This window comes from Nelumbo lutea, chromosome 1, assembly GCF_056320005.1.
Source record: "Nelumbo lutea isolate HS-2025 chromosome 1, American lotus-T2T, whole genome shotgun sequence".
Classification (NCBI taxonomy): Eukaryota; Viridiplantae; Streptophyta; class Magnoliopsida; order Proteales; family Nelumbonaceae; genus Nelumbo; species Nelumbo lutea.
Genome location: NC_142684.1, coordinates 212,622,720 through 212,637,214, shown reverse-complemented (window position 1 = coordinate 212,637,214; position 14,495 = coordinate 212,622,720). Strand labels below are relative to the sequence as shown.

The window sequence follows — 14,495 nt, the reverse complement described above, 5'->3', positions numbered from 1 at the left end:
AAAAAACATCTCCAATTCCAGCCACAATTATTGTATTCCCATTTGCCACTGAGACTTTTATCTCACCATCACATTTTTTATAATTCAAAAAAGCTGTATGATGTCCTGTCATATGATCTGATGCATCGGTGTCAACAATCCAGTCATTGAGATCATCTTTTCGTAATAATAGAGATGATGAAATATTACCTCGTTGTGCAATTGCTGCTGTAGGTGTAGAACCTGATGCCTCGAAAATCTGTTGCTGGTGAAGAAGAGACCTTAAAATCACCATTTGTTCCGGTGCGAAAGTTTCTGTGTTAGGCTTCTTTGTCTCAGTAGATTCGGCTACATGAGCTGAAGGGTTGCCTTTCCTATGATTCCATGGTTTCCAATCTGGAGGTTTTCCATGAATGTCCCAGCAAGTCTCCTTTGTGTGGTACGACTTTTGGTAATGTTCACACCACTGGTGGTTTTGTTTTTTCTTCTGAGGTTGAGATCGAGTAGATGCAAGTGCAGATCCTTGAGATTGTTCCTCTAGGATTCCGTGTGAGGATGGGTTCAGCATGACTTTCCTACTGCTTTCTTCTCGTCGAACCTCAGAGAACACCTCACGAACTGAAGGAAGGGGTTTGATTCCAAGAATACGACCTCGTACTTCATCCAGGTCTTTATTGAGTCCTTGAAGAAAATCAAATACTCGATCTTTCTCAAGGACTTGATTGTATAGTACTCCATCATCAGTAGACTTCCATGGAATTGTATAAAATAAATCCATTTATTGCCATAGATCAATCAGCCTATTGTAGTACTCTGTTACTGACATTGATCCTTGCCTTATGTTCCGCAGGAGAGAACGGATTTCAAAACACTGAGATGTGTTTCCAAGATCTGAGTACATCTCCTGAACAACCTTCCATATTTCGTGAGCATTCTTGTAAAACAGATACGTGCGTCCTATTTGCGTCTCCATGGAATTGATTAACCACGCCATGGCAATGGAATTTTCAGCTTCCCATGTCTTGTAACTCGCATTACTGCTCGCTGGAGGAGGGATTTCACCAGTAAGGTAACCCACTTTTCCTTTTCCTCGAATCACTAACAAAACGGATTGAAACCACTCACAAAAATTGGACCCATTTAATTTGTGTTGGGTAATCTGTAGAGAATGGCTTATGTCAGAGGTGGTGAAGGAGGTTCCAAGGGATCTCGATGCATTCATGGTTGAATCTACTTGTTGGATTGAAGTCTTTGTATGTATGAGTATTCGGCTGATAAGAGTTCTTATTAGCCTATACTTAAGTTTAAGTTGTCCTGTACTGGGCCTATGTTAATGGGCCTAATCTTGTTTAATGTTTTAAGTTGTCTTGGTGTCCCATCACTAATCAGGGGCATTCCAGTAACTTCCTGTATCATTGTACTACATCATAATATAAATAATAGTACTGTCGACTGAGCTATTCAGTTCGACATTCACAGCATATTAGTGGTGTTCTTCTCCTCTCCTCTACTTCAAGTACAACTCTCAAGATAACATGGTATCAGAGCACTAGCTTCTCTTTGGTTTCAACCGGCGCACTACTCTCTCTTCTCTTGCTGTTCTTTCCATCTTCTTTCTTCTTTTCTGGGTTGCTGAAAAAACTAGGGTTGTAAGAGAACAAAGCAGATTCGAACCTAGGGTTTCCCTTAGTTGTAGGGCTCAAGGGAGGTAAGGCCCAGAAGTGGATGTCCTACTAGGTTCTTCTTTCAGAAAATAGTAGCTATTTGGCTACTAAGAGAGGTCTGTATAGGACAGACCTAGTTGAGGACTGATTTCAGCAGTCCTAGCCCTAGCCGAAAGGGGGAGAGCTTCTCCACAACTGCAGCTTCGAAGCCCCAGCAAAACCAGCATAGCACAGTGGTAAACAGCTCCATGTTCAGGTTGGTTATCAGTCCGGAACCTCTCACCACTGCTGTACTCGAACTGCTTCAGCTCAAGTGAAGATTACCTAGGGAGCTTCCAGCTCCAGATTGTCCAGCATTGTGAACCCTAGTTGAGGACTGATGTCAGCAGTCCTAGTATTGGCCGGAAGGAGGGACACTCTCCTTACAGTTGCTGTACTTGAAGTTCAAGTGGAGTCTGCATAGCACAATAGTTGAGAACCCTTAGTTTCAGGTCGGTTACCAGCCCAGAACTCCTTGCTTGCTGCTGTAACTGAACTGCTTCAGAACTGTGACAGTCTCAGCAAGTCTGAAACTGTGTTGAGTGCTGTCAGAACCTGCTGTAATCACTTCGGCAATACAGAACCTACTTCAGAACTGCTTCAGAACCTGCTGTGATCACTTCGGCCAATCAGAATCTGCTCCAGAACTGGTTCAGAACCTTCTCAACTGCTTCGGCTAGTCTTAATCAGTGTCACCTACATAGCAGCTGCAGTCAAGATGTCTCTAATATCCAGAGAAGTTTCTTCTAGGGATAACAGGCCTGTGGCAAGTGGGAATCTTGTCACCAGCAACAATGGTGACAACTCATAGAATACTCCAACAGTGTCTTCTTCTCCTATGGGACAGGTTGCTGATTCCTCTGGAACTGGTGCTTTGGGATTCACTGCTAGTGAGGTAGAGGTCCTTAGCAAGGCATTAGCCCGTCCAAGGAACAATTCTTTTGCTTCTACATCTCTTGCCAGATCAGGTACAGCTTCTGCCTTCAGTGCCACTGGCTCTATTGACTCTACTTCTTGGGTTATTGATTTCGGTGCTACTGAGCACATGACACATATGTCTTCCCTATTCTCCTCATATCATTTGTTGTCTGGTCAGGATAAGATGAGAGTTGCTGACGGGTCTTTCTCCACTATCTCTGGAAAGGGAATGGTTGACCTAAGCAAGGATCTCTCTCTTAAATCAGTTTTACATGTTCCTAGTCTCACCTCAAATCTCTTGTCTGTTTCAAAACTTACCAAAAATTTGAACTGTAGTATAACCTTTTATCCTACTCATTGTGTCTTCTAGGACAGATTGACAAGGAGAACGATTGGGTGCGGTCATGAGTATGGAAGGACTCTACTATCTTGATGCAGACATCGGTTCAGCCTTACAAGCATCTGCTAGTAGTAGTCCGGAGAGTGTGGAGTCAAAAGCTAAGTTGCATCTTTGGCATGCTAGGCTAGGTCATGTGTCTTTCTTTTCATTAGAAATGTTGTTTCCCGAACTGTTTAAGGGCATTTCAAGTCAGAGTTTAACCTGTGAAGAATGTCAAGTGTCAAAACAATGTAGAACTGTGTATCCAATTTCTAGTTATGAAATTTGTGCTCCTTTTGATTTGGTTCATTTTGATGTTTGGGGCCCTTCACCCATTGTTTCTTTTGATGGCTTCTGGTACTTCATCAGTTTTATTGACCACTACTCTCGATGCACATGGATCTATCTGTTAAAAGGACGGGATGAAGTACCACGGATAACTATGGCATTTTGCAAGATGATTGAAACGCAATTTAATAAGAAGATTAAGCAATTCAGGTAAGACAGTGCTGCTGAATACTTTGAAAAATCCTTGAACTTATTCATGGAAGATGCTAGCATACTACATCAGTCATCCTGTGCTAATACCCCTCAGCAGAATGGGGTTGCTGAGCGCAAGAATAGACATCTATTGGAGACAACTCGAGCCTTACTATTCCAGCACAAAGTCCCCAAGCAATACTGGTCTCAAGCGGTACTTACTGCATCATATCTGATAAATCGGGTGCCATCTAAGGTGTTGGGTAGGAAAACCCCTTTCTCTATTTTGTGTCCCACTCTTCTAGATTTTTCCCTTCCTCTTCGAGTCTTTGGCTGTCTATGTTTCATACATGTGAAGGATCCAAAGAAGACCAAGCTTGATCCTAAGGCTACAAAGGGAATATTCCTGGGGTACTCTCTTACACAAAAGGGTTACAAGTGTTATGACCCTGTCTCCAAGAGAAAGTATGTCACCAGGGATGTGGTCTTCTTTGAGTCTCAACCCTCTTTTTAGTCTTCTCAGGATCCTCTTCAGGGGGAGACTAATGGGATGGAAGAGGATTCTCATTCTCCCTCCTTTTTTGTTCCTCTGTTTACCTCGGGTCTTCCATCCTCTCCTCCTACTCCTTGTTGTGGCATTCCAGGTCAACCCAGTGAGGCTCCCACTGTGCCGGTTACCTCTCATGATGCTGCAGATGTTTTTGAAGGCTCCAGTAGGCAACAGAAAGAGATACTTACATACAATAGAAGAAAAAGGGGCCCTCAATCTCATGACAGCAACCAGTTGGACTCGGATCAATCTGTCTCTACAATCCAAGGTAATTCCAACTCACATACTTCTGATTTGGATCTTCCTATTGCTCTCCGTAAGCCTATTCGCTCTTGCACCACCTGACACCTCATTGCTGATTTTGTTTCTTACTCACATTTATCTCCTGCCTATCACTCATTTGTGTCTGCTCTTTCCTCTGTGCGTGTTCCTTCTAGGTACTCAGAGGCTGTGTCTGATCCAAGGTGGAAAGAAGCTATGAATGAAGAGATGAAAGCCCTAATGAAAGCAAGAACTTGGGAATTAGTGGATTTGCCAGAGGGGAAGAGCACTGTTGGGTGCAAGTGGGTGTTTACTGTAAAGCACAGGGAGGACGGGTCCATTGAAAGGTACAAGGCCAAACTTGTGGCAAAGGGGTTCATTCAAAAAGAAGGGATTGACTACAAAGAAACCTTTGCCCCAGTAGCAAAGCTCAACACAATTCGGGTTCTTTTGTCACTTGCAGCAAATTTTTCATGGGAACTTCTTCAGCTGGATGTGAAGAATGCCTTCTTAAATGGTGGCCTTCATGAAGAAGTATTTATGGAATCTCCACCAGTCTATGATTTTGGTAGAAAGGTGTGTAAACTGAGGAAAGCATTATATGGGTTGAAGCAATCTCCCCGTGTATGGTTTGAGAGGCTTTGTGGGGCCATGAAAAAAGTGGGGTACACTCAGAGTAGTGTAGACCATACCTTGTTCATAAGGAGACAGGATAGCAAACTTACTGCACTCATTGTTTATGTAGATGATATGGTAATAACCGGGAATGACTTGGAAGAGATAAAAAGACTGAAGGAGTTTCTAGCTTTGGAATTTGAGATCAAAGACTTGGGTCATTTGAGATATTTTCTTGGGATTGAAGTTGCCAGGTCAAGAAAGGGAATCTACATATGTCAGTGGAAGTATGTCCTTGACCTCCTAGAGGAAACAAGCATGATGGGGTGCAGGCCAGCAGATATTCCAATAGAACAGAACCATGGCCTGTAGGAATTAGTAGGGGAGGACTACTGTGATAGAGAGAGATACCAAAAATTGGTAGGGAAGCTGATATACTTATCCCTCACTCGGCCAGATATTGCTTATGCTGTGCATGTTGTCAGTCAATTTATGCACTCTCCAAAGATCCCTCATATGAAAGCAGTTGAAAGGATTCTCAGGTACTTGAAGACTTGCCCAGGAAAGGGAATTCTCTTCAGGAAAAACAATAGAATTGAAATTGAAGCCTACACTGATGCAGATTGGGCTGGGTCTGTTGGAGACAGGAAGTCAACCTCGGGTTACTGTACATTTGTGGGAGGAAACCTGGTGACATGGCGCAATAAGAAGCAGAATGTAGTGGCTAGATCAAGTGCAGAAGCAAATATTGAGCTATGGCCAACGGGGTTGCTGAACTCTTATGGCTTAGAACTCTTCTTAATGAACTTGGCATTAAGGCTGAAGGTCCTCTCAGGCTGTATTGTGACAATAAAGCTGCCATCAACATTGCCAACAATCCCGTGCAGCATGACAGGACAAAACATATTGAGATTCATCGACACTTTGTTAGAGAAAGAATTGTCTCGGGTGAACTCTGTGTGCCTTATACTCCATCTGAGATGCAAATTGCAGATGTACTGACTAAAGGGCTGGCAGCAGCAAAGTTTAGGGACATGCTTGGAAAGTTAAACATGATTGATATCCATGCTTAGCTTGAGGGGGTGTTAGATTGAAGTCTTTGTATGTATGAGTATTCGGCTGATAAGAGTTCTTATTAGCCTATACTTAAGTTTAAGTTGTCCTGTACTGGGCCTATGTTAATGGGCCTAATCCTGTTTAATGTTTTAAGTTGTCTGGGTGTCCCATCACTAATCAGGGGCATTCCAGTAACTTCCTGTATCATTGTACTACATAATATAAATAATAGTACTGTCGGCTAAGCTATTCAATTCGACATTCACAGCATATTAGTGGTGTTCTTCTCTTCTCCTCTACTTTAAGTACAACTCTCAAGATAACACTACTGTTGTCGAGTCCACTGTTGATGAAGAATGGCTCGTTCCAAACATCGTCGCAGCCTCTGATACCATGAAAACAGAAACAAATGGTTGAAGATTTCTGTTCTAATTTCATTGAGAAGATCTGTACAAATATATACTTCTAAGAATCAATCTAGGAGCTATTCTAGGAAACTAACCCACTAATTTAGCCTAAAGAAAAAAAGGAAACTAAATCACAACCTAAAAAAGGAAAATAATCATAGCCTAAATAAGAAAATAAATAACTAAAAAAAGTAGGAAAGATTCTGACTTGGATTCCACAAGGAATAATCCTCGTCATCCCTTTCCAACAGAAGGTGTATAGATGTAAAAGAGCATTATGTGTATGAATAAGGATTTAATCTTTAGTTTTCTCTTTTATGTGGTGTTAAATGAAAAATATAGATGCCAACTGTGAAGAACTTTCTTGCTTGTGGATCCCAACTCGGATTCAAGAAATGGTGTACCTCTAGTTTTCATAGTAGAAGGCCATTTCCTGGTATAGATATGAGGAAATATTCTTGAACTACTATGCCAAAACTAGAAGAGACATGGTTGGGTAAGGTATTGAAGATGAAATTTATGAGAAAAACTGAAGTGCCAGAGATACTATTACAACCATCTTCTGGTATCTAGGTATCAAAGTTCTGTAGGAAAAAAGAAGGGCAATGAGGATAAGTGGCCCTTCATAAAATCCTTTGTTCTCTTGGTGGGTTGTTCCTACAGTTTGTCTCAACAAAAAAAAAAAAAGCCCCAACCATCTGAAGTCCCCATTAAAAAAATTATTAATAATTGGAAACGGTATTAGATTTTTCTTTTGGTGTGCGGAGCTATGAAGCCTTAACCCCAGACACTAAAAGGGCCAAGTTGATCTAAACAACAAAGCAGGGGTAAAATGGTGCCTGGGCATCATAGTTCTTGAACATACCTTCTCTTAGGAAGATCAATTTTTTCTTCTTATATGATTTTTTTTTGATAATTGAAAATTTTTATTACCAAAATATAAGGACTTCTTATATGATTTAATTACATTTTTTTCAGATTAGGTTGGTTTGTATTTAATTAAAATTCTGATGCACGTTATTTAGCTTGTTGATATCTTCTACCTTTTCCTTTTTTTTGATGAATGATAACAAATTTATTAATTCAGAAGCAGATTCAGAGTGAGTTCATACAACATCCCAGGGAGAGGCACGAGCCGCAGCCCCCCCTTGAATCTTACAAGTAAACTAGGAAAGAAAAGCAAGAATCACAACTGAGCCCAAAACAATTCTTCCCTATTTACCCCTTGCTTAGCTAACACATCTGACAAAGTATTTGCTGATCTCCCCACCCACTGTACAGTGACCAACATATTCCTTGTCAACCAACTAAATTTCTTCATTTCATTCTTGTAACGCCACATAGCCTCTTCGGGATTTTTCAACCAACCCACCACCATTTTGGAATCCCCCTTGATTGTTAGGTGTTGTACCCCCAGCTGGTTTGCAAATTGCACCCCTTGTACAACAACTAAAAGTTCTGCCCTGATGGAGTCCCCAATTCCCAAGGGACCTGAGTAGAGCAACAAAATCTCTCCCTTCTCATTTCTCAAAGCACCCCCCCCATTCCAGATAATCTTGGATTACCCATGCTACTTCCATCAAAGTTCAACTTTGTTGAGTGGGTGATATCGGATGGTTGTCAAGCACAGTAGTAGACATAGGAACTGGAACTAGGAGAGGGATAGACTACTGACTTGCTTCCCCAAAACACTCTCCCTGAGAAGGATTCCTTGAGAAGAAGTATGTAGATTCAAAAAAGGTGATGTCCATAGTAACAAACCGGTTCCCAGAGACTGGATCATAGCAGCGGCACCCTTTCTGATTCTCTGCATATCCAAGGAAGACACATTTCTTTGCCTTGGGATCAAGCTTCGAATGGTAATGACCAAGAATATGCGCAAAGCAGACACACCCAAACACCCTTAGGGGAATATGAAACATCTCCCCTTGATATGAAGACCTCACTACTGCTGACCAATTTCTCCAAAGGTCATTAAAGGAGAATTGATGAAAGATTTCCAAGGTCTTCAGCCAAGGTATTGCCCTATTTAACACATAGTCTTTCAATTCCTGACTACTCCTTTCCTTTTCTTGAAAAATTCTAATAATCCTTTCTTCCCAAAGAGTCCAAATCAAGGTAGCACGAACACATCTCCACCTAATTCTCCCTATTGTTGTAGGCCAATAAAAGGTAGAATGGTTGAAGAGCATGTGAACTTCTGCTGGTAGATTCCAACTACTCCCAAACAAGATATTAATAGGTGGTAACAATCCTCACTGTGAGCTCTACGAGGATACACCAATTAGGAGAAATACAGAGGAAAGTTCTTCTCTTTTGTAGGTTATCTAGAGTGTTTACTTTCCCATGGAATACTTCCCAACAAAACGCCATAATTTTTTGGGGAACTGGCATGCACCAAATTTCTTTTGACGGAAAGGGTTGGTGAGTAGAAAGTTGAGAGATGGACTTGAAGAAAGCAGCACAAGTGAAGGTTCCATTGGGTCTAGGAGTCCATACCCTCTTATCTGGCTTGGAGGGATCCAAACAAACCTGATTAAGACAACCAAGCAAAACAGAAAGAGATTCAATTTCATCATCCCTAAGTCCTCTACGAAACCCAAAATTCCAAGTAGGATCTAAGGGTGTTCCCAAAGGTGAGACAAATTTTGAGACCACATCTTTTTTGTACAAAGTAACAGAAAATAGCGAAGGGAACAAATCCTTTAAAGGTGTGTCTCCTACCCAAATATCCTCCAAAAAATGGACAAAGTTGCCAGAACAAACTTCATACCTGATAAAATTGAGGAATTGAGGAAGGGTGTTGTGAATGGCCTTCCAAGGTGTTGCTAGGTTAGCTTGCCTTGATGCACCAGCATCCCATCCATTCTCTGACCTCCCATGAATGCTTGCCACCACCTCATGCCACAATCTCTCTCTTTCCAATGGCCATCGCCACAACCATTTCCCTAACAGAGCTTGATTTTTTCTAGTTACCCTCCCAAGTCCCAAACCCCCCTCTTCTTTACTTCTGCACACAATTTCCCAATTAACCAAGTGATCCTTTTTTTCTTGTCCCGGCTCCCATAAGAAATCTCGCATCGACTTCTCCAGTTTCCTAGCTTCCCTAACTGTATCCTAAAAACAAACAAAAAATAGGTAGGTAAGTTAGCCAAGGTAGCTCTTATTAGGGTAATTTTCCCTCCTAAAGAGATATAATTCCTTTTCCATGAGGCTAATCTCTTCTCAAACTTTTCTATCACTGGGGTCCAAAATCTACTCTCCCTAGGATTTGCCCCTAAAGGAAGCCCTAAATATGGCATAGGCCAAGCAGAGGTGGAACACTCAAGACACTTAGCAATAGCCTTGACCTCCCCTACCTTCAAATTTATACCCGCTAAGCAGCTCTTTTCCAAATTTATTCTCGAATTAGAAATACTTTCAAATCCTTTGATTAGCTCCTTTAGGTTTGCTACCTTTTCGCTAAAACCTCCTTCACAAAAGATCATTAGGTCATCTGCAAACTGAAGGTGGGTGACGGGGACTTGGTGTCTCCCTATTCTCCAACCCCTAATGGCATCTTCACTGTCAGCCTTAGTAATGATCCTACTAATCACATCAACTACTAAGGTAAAAAGGAAGGGTGAGAGTGGATCCCCTTGCCTGACACCCCTGCAAGCTAGAAAAAAGTCCCTCACCATACCATTTACCGGAATAGAGTAGTGTCAAGTACTGATACACCCAAAAATCCAACTACACCACTTGTCCCCAAATCTACAGTTTTGCATAACCTCTAATAGAAACTTCCAGTCCACCAAATCATAGGCCTTTTCAAGATCCAATTTACAAGTGAAACTTCTCTTACTAGACCTTTTCATTTCCTCCACACACTCATTCGCAATTAAGATCTGATCTGTTATTTGTCACCCTTGAATGGAAGCCCCCTGGGTTTCACTAATGATAGTAGGGAGGACTGTTTTGATCCTCAACGAGAGCACTTTAGCCAGAATTTTATAGATGCTTGTCACCAGACTAATAGGCCTATAGTCTTTTGGGTGGTTGGCATCATTCTTCTTAGGTATCAAGGCCAAAAAGGTGGCATTAATTCCAGGGCTTATACTGTGATTGTCTACAAATTCCTTAAAGACTTCAACTAAATCCTCTTTCAACACCTCCCAACAGCCTTGATAAAAACCCATTGTAAATCCATATGGACTTGGAGCCTTGGATCTATCCATTAGAAAGACAACTTTCTTAATCTCTTCTTCCTCGAAATCCCTTTCCAGCCACCTTGCCACTCCGTCATCAAGTCTTGGCCATTCCACCCCTTCTACGACTGCTCTCTCACTCAAAGGTCTCCTATAAATCGATTTGAAGTGGTCCACAAATTTTCTGGCTATGTCATCTTGGTTGGTAATCACCTCCTCTCCTATCTCTAGCTTGGTCACAAGATTCTTTCTTCGTCTCCCATTTGCCAAATCATGGAAAAATCTAGTGTTCCCATTGCCTTCCTTAATCCACTTGTGTCTAGATTTTTGTCTCCAACTGATTTCTTCCCTCAGTAACACCTCTTCCAAATCCTTTTTCAATTGTCTCTTTAACACTCTGTCCTCATCGGTCAACCCATTTTGAGATTCCTTTACATCAAAGTTTTCTATTCGAGAGATTAGGCACAATTTTCGCTCATCAATTCTACCAAAATGATCTCTATTCCACTCTTTTATTTTGTCTCTCAACCTTTTTAATTTCTTATGAAACTTGATCCCCTTCTATCTTACCTCCTTATCCTCCTCACCCCACCATTCCTTCACTTTTTTTCACAAAGTCTGGATGGGTAAGCCACATATTTTTGAATCTAAACGGTTTGGGTCCTATAGGAAAAAACTTAGTACCCATCTAGATAGGACAGTGATCGGAGGTGACCCTGGGTAACGCTCTAGCAACCGAGTTTTTCAAACTATTCTCCCAGACAAGGTTAAATAAGAACCTGTCCAACTTCGAACACAAAGGGGTTTCTTGAAGGTTGGACCAAGTGTAACTGGTTTGCAGCAGAGGTATTTCCTTCAGTTTACAGTCTTCAATAAAACCATTAAATTTCCTTATGCTTGTAATTACCTGTTGGGGATTACTGGTTTCATCATAGAATCTAATGACATTAAAATTCCCGCCCAGGCACCAAGGGCCATCCCATAGCCCCTTGATTGCATATAGTTCCTCCCACATCTCATTCCTCTCACACACCCATTCTCTACATTCTTACACTTAATGGAAACTGAGAATCTGCCTATCAATTCTTCCACTACTTCCATCACATCCTCCCTCCACAATGTTATGATCCCCCCCGAGGCTTCCCAAGAAGGAGACGAGCTCCAACCTAAACCTCTAGACCTCCAAAAACTCCTCACCCATCTCCCATCTAATTCCATCATTTTGGATTCTTGTAACAACACAATATCGGGTTTTTCCCTTCGTTGTAGGTCTTTGATCACCCTTCTCTTTCTTGCACTTCCTAACCCTCTTACATTCCAGCTAATAATTTTCATCGAGACAAAATAGCAAAAAAACCCATGAAAAGGCCATAATCTCCTCATTTCAGGCCCTTCCTCCTATCCCCTCTACCACAGAATTCTAAATCCCCCTCAATGTCTGAGATTAGCCTTTCCACTTCAGATCTTTTTTTCTTCTTTGTTCCTTTTTCCCCCCCTTCCTAATACAACAATCATCCTTTTTCTTTTCTCCATCCTTTCCAGCCAATGTCTGAGGAAGAATTTTACCATGTTCACACTTATTTTGGCTACAATATCTCTCTAAGAATCCTTCCATTTTTTTTAGTTCCTCCATCATTGTACAAATCAACTCCCAAATTCTGTCCGCCTCCCCCTTACTACTTCCTTCCGTCACCCTCTCTCTTGCATCAGAACCTCCTGGATGGGAAGCTGGAATATCTGTTACAGGCATAGCAGACAAGCCAGTACCTAAAAAAGAATTGACACTCATACCTGGTAGGACGGGGGTAGGACTAGAATCACTGGAATTGAATTGCTGACAGGCGACAAATGGTTTTAAGGCCTTTCCCCTTTTTGGACAAAGTTGTGAAGTAGACATAGTGAAAGAATCACTTCCTAACGACCTACCCACTTGGAAAACCTTTCTCTGTGTTTCCGACACTGGAATACCCACATCCATCCTCACGGCCGATTCTTGTCCCTCTCCACCAACATCCTGTAATTCATTAGACTTAGGGTCAGCTCCCTCGGCGAAGGGAAGAGGAGTTTTCACAGCTTTAGGACCATTTTCTTCACCATTTCTAGTCTTCCCGCCACCTGCCTCTTCAATCTCTTCCTCTAAAAACAACAACTCTGTATGCAAACTTTCTATTTCAAGTAAATCATTGTTGCTTTTCGGAGACAAACTTCCCAAACCTAAAGTTTCGTCTCTATCAGAATCGTCACTGCTGTTTTCTTCACTCAACCAATCTTCAAACCCTGTTATGTTCAAATCACTAGGCTTCAGGTATCTCGGGTTGCGCCTATCTGGTGAGAGACGGTTCGCCAGGTTGGATGGGACCCACTGTAGAGAGCCTCGAGACTGAGAGTCTTGAGATTTTGCGCCTGAACTATTCGATCGAAAGGAGGGATTCGGGGTAGAAGAAGATAGACGCTTAATCTCGTCTATCATCTCATCCCTCCTCCCAGTCATGTGCTTACTTAAAGGGTCCCTTGGCCCATCTATCTTGTAATGGGCCTTGGGATCAAAACTTGTAATATAAGAACCCAGCTTTAAAGCCTTTACATGAGTTTCCTTCTCCAGCCCAAGAAAAGGGATACTGGGCCCATTTTCTAAGTCTTTTCGTCCCACGTGACCTCTTAACAAATCACGCCCCCCTGTTTTAATGGTCGAACCAGCAACCCTCCCTATCTGAGGTTGCTGGTTCAGCCCTCTCCCTTTAGACATAGGTAAATTTTTGTCTATTTCCCTTGACACCACCTGCACAAAAGATCCACCATTTGTCATATCCTTTTCTTGCTTTCTACAGGTTTGACCTTCCATTTGCCCTAAAGCTTTTTGACTTCCCAGAATTTGTTGGCCCTTTTTAGTGAAACATTCCTTCCCATTTGAATTAACCAATCTCACAAGTCCACGTAATGCTTCTTCTTCCTCCTTCTCCCCTCCTACCATACGAGCTTCCTTCCACAACCCTGCTTCAATGGAGGATGCTAGCCACGCAGAGACAAAACTCCCCTCTGTTCGTACCTCTACCTTTCGTGGAGTGTCTTCTGGCTTCACACCACTTAGCAGGATTGCTACGGAATAAAGATCACCCCAGAAAGCTCCTTTCAAGATTCCTCCACACGATACTGCTATAGATTCTGCTACTTCTTGTTTCCATAGATGAAATGGCAAGCCTATTACACGCACCACCACACCATCCTCGACAAATAAATCCTTGGAGTTGGATGTTGGATTCCATTTAAAGACTGAATGATCCGAAATCAGCCTGAACATTGATAGCTGATATTTCCAATTCATTCTCTAATGGATCTAGGAGGGCTTTACAGTTATCGAAGGGGGTTACTATGAAGACACTCTTCAGCTTCAACCTGGTTGCCAGTAAGTCAGCTACCCTCCTCCAATCATTAACCTTTTCCTTGGCTTGTATCACAAACATACTATCCCACTCTTCTCTCTCTAGACCTCCCACCATTCTGCATTGGCCTTTTTGTTTTTGCCATGACCACTGGCCCTTGTTCTACCCTGCTGTTGCTGAGATTTGCCTTCTCCTCCCTTATGGAGGCTTTTTTATCAGTTAACTGATATACCAACTGGTGTGTCTACCACTGGCCCTTGTTAACTGTTTTCCTGCTGGTAGACACACCAGTTGCCTTCGTCCCTTACCAAAAAATTCAGCCAAAGCTATGAAGAAGCCTTTTCTATTCCTCTTACATTGAACAACATATCTTCTCCCTTCTAATGTACTAAAATCCTGCCAGTTTATCTGCTTAGCTTTTGAACAGGCTCCAGCTATGAACTCTCTTAGCCACTCGATCACTTCTAATCCTTCCAGCAATATTGTACCCTTTTTCGCTTCCCTTACCTTCAGGCTTACCTTCCCCTTGATTCTCATCTCTTCAAACAGGAAATTTTTTGCTTCTATGTTCAAGGATCTC

The 14,495-nt window shown here is 42.0% G+C and overlaps 1 protein-coding gene across 3 annotated transcripts in view; it reads left to right on the top strand.

Moving 5' to 3' along the window:
- Positions 1–14,495, top strand: part of LOC148880840 (transferases, transferring acyl groups) — a 63,992-nt gene that overhangs the window by 37,062 nt on the left and 12,435 nt on the right. The window lies entirely within an intron of this gene.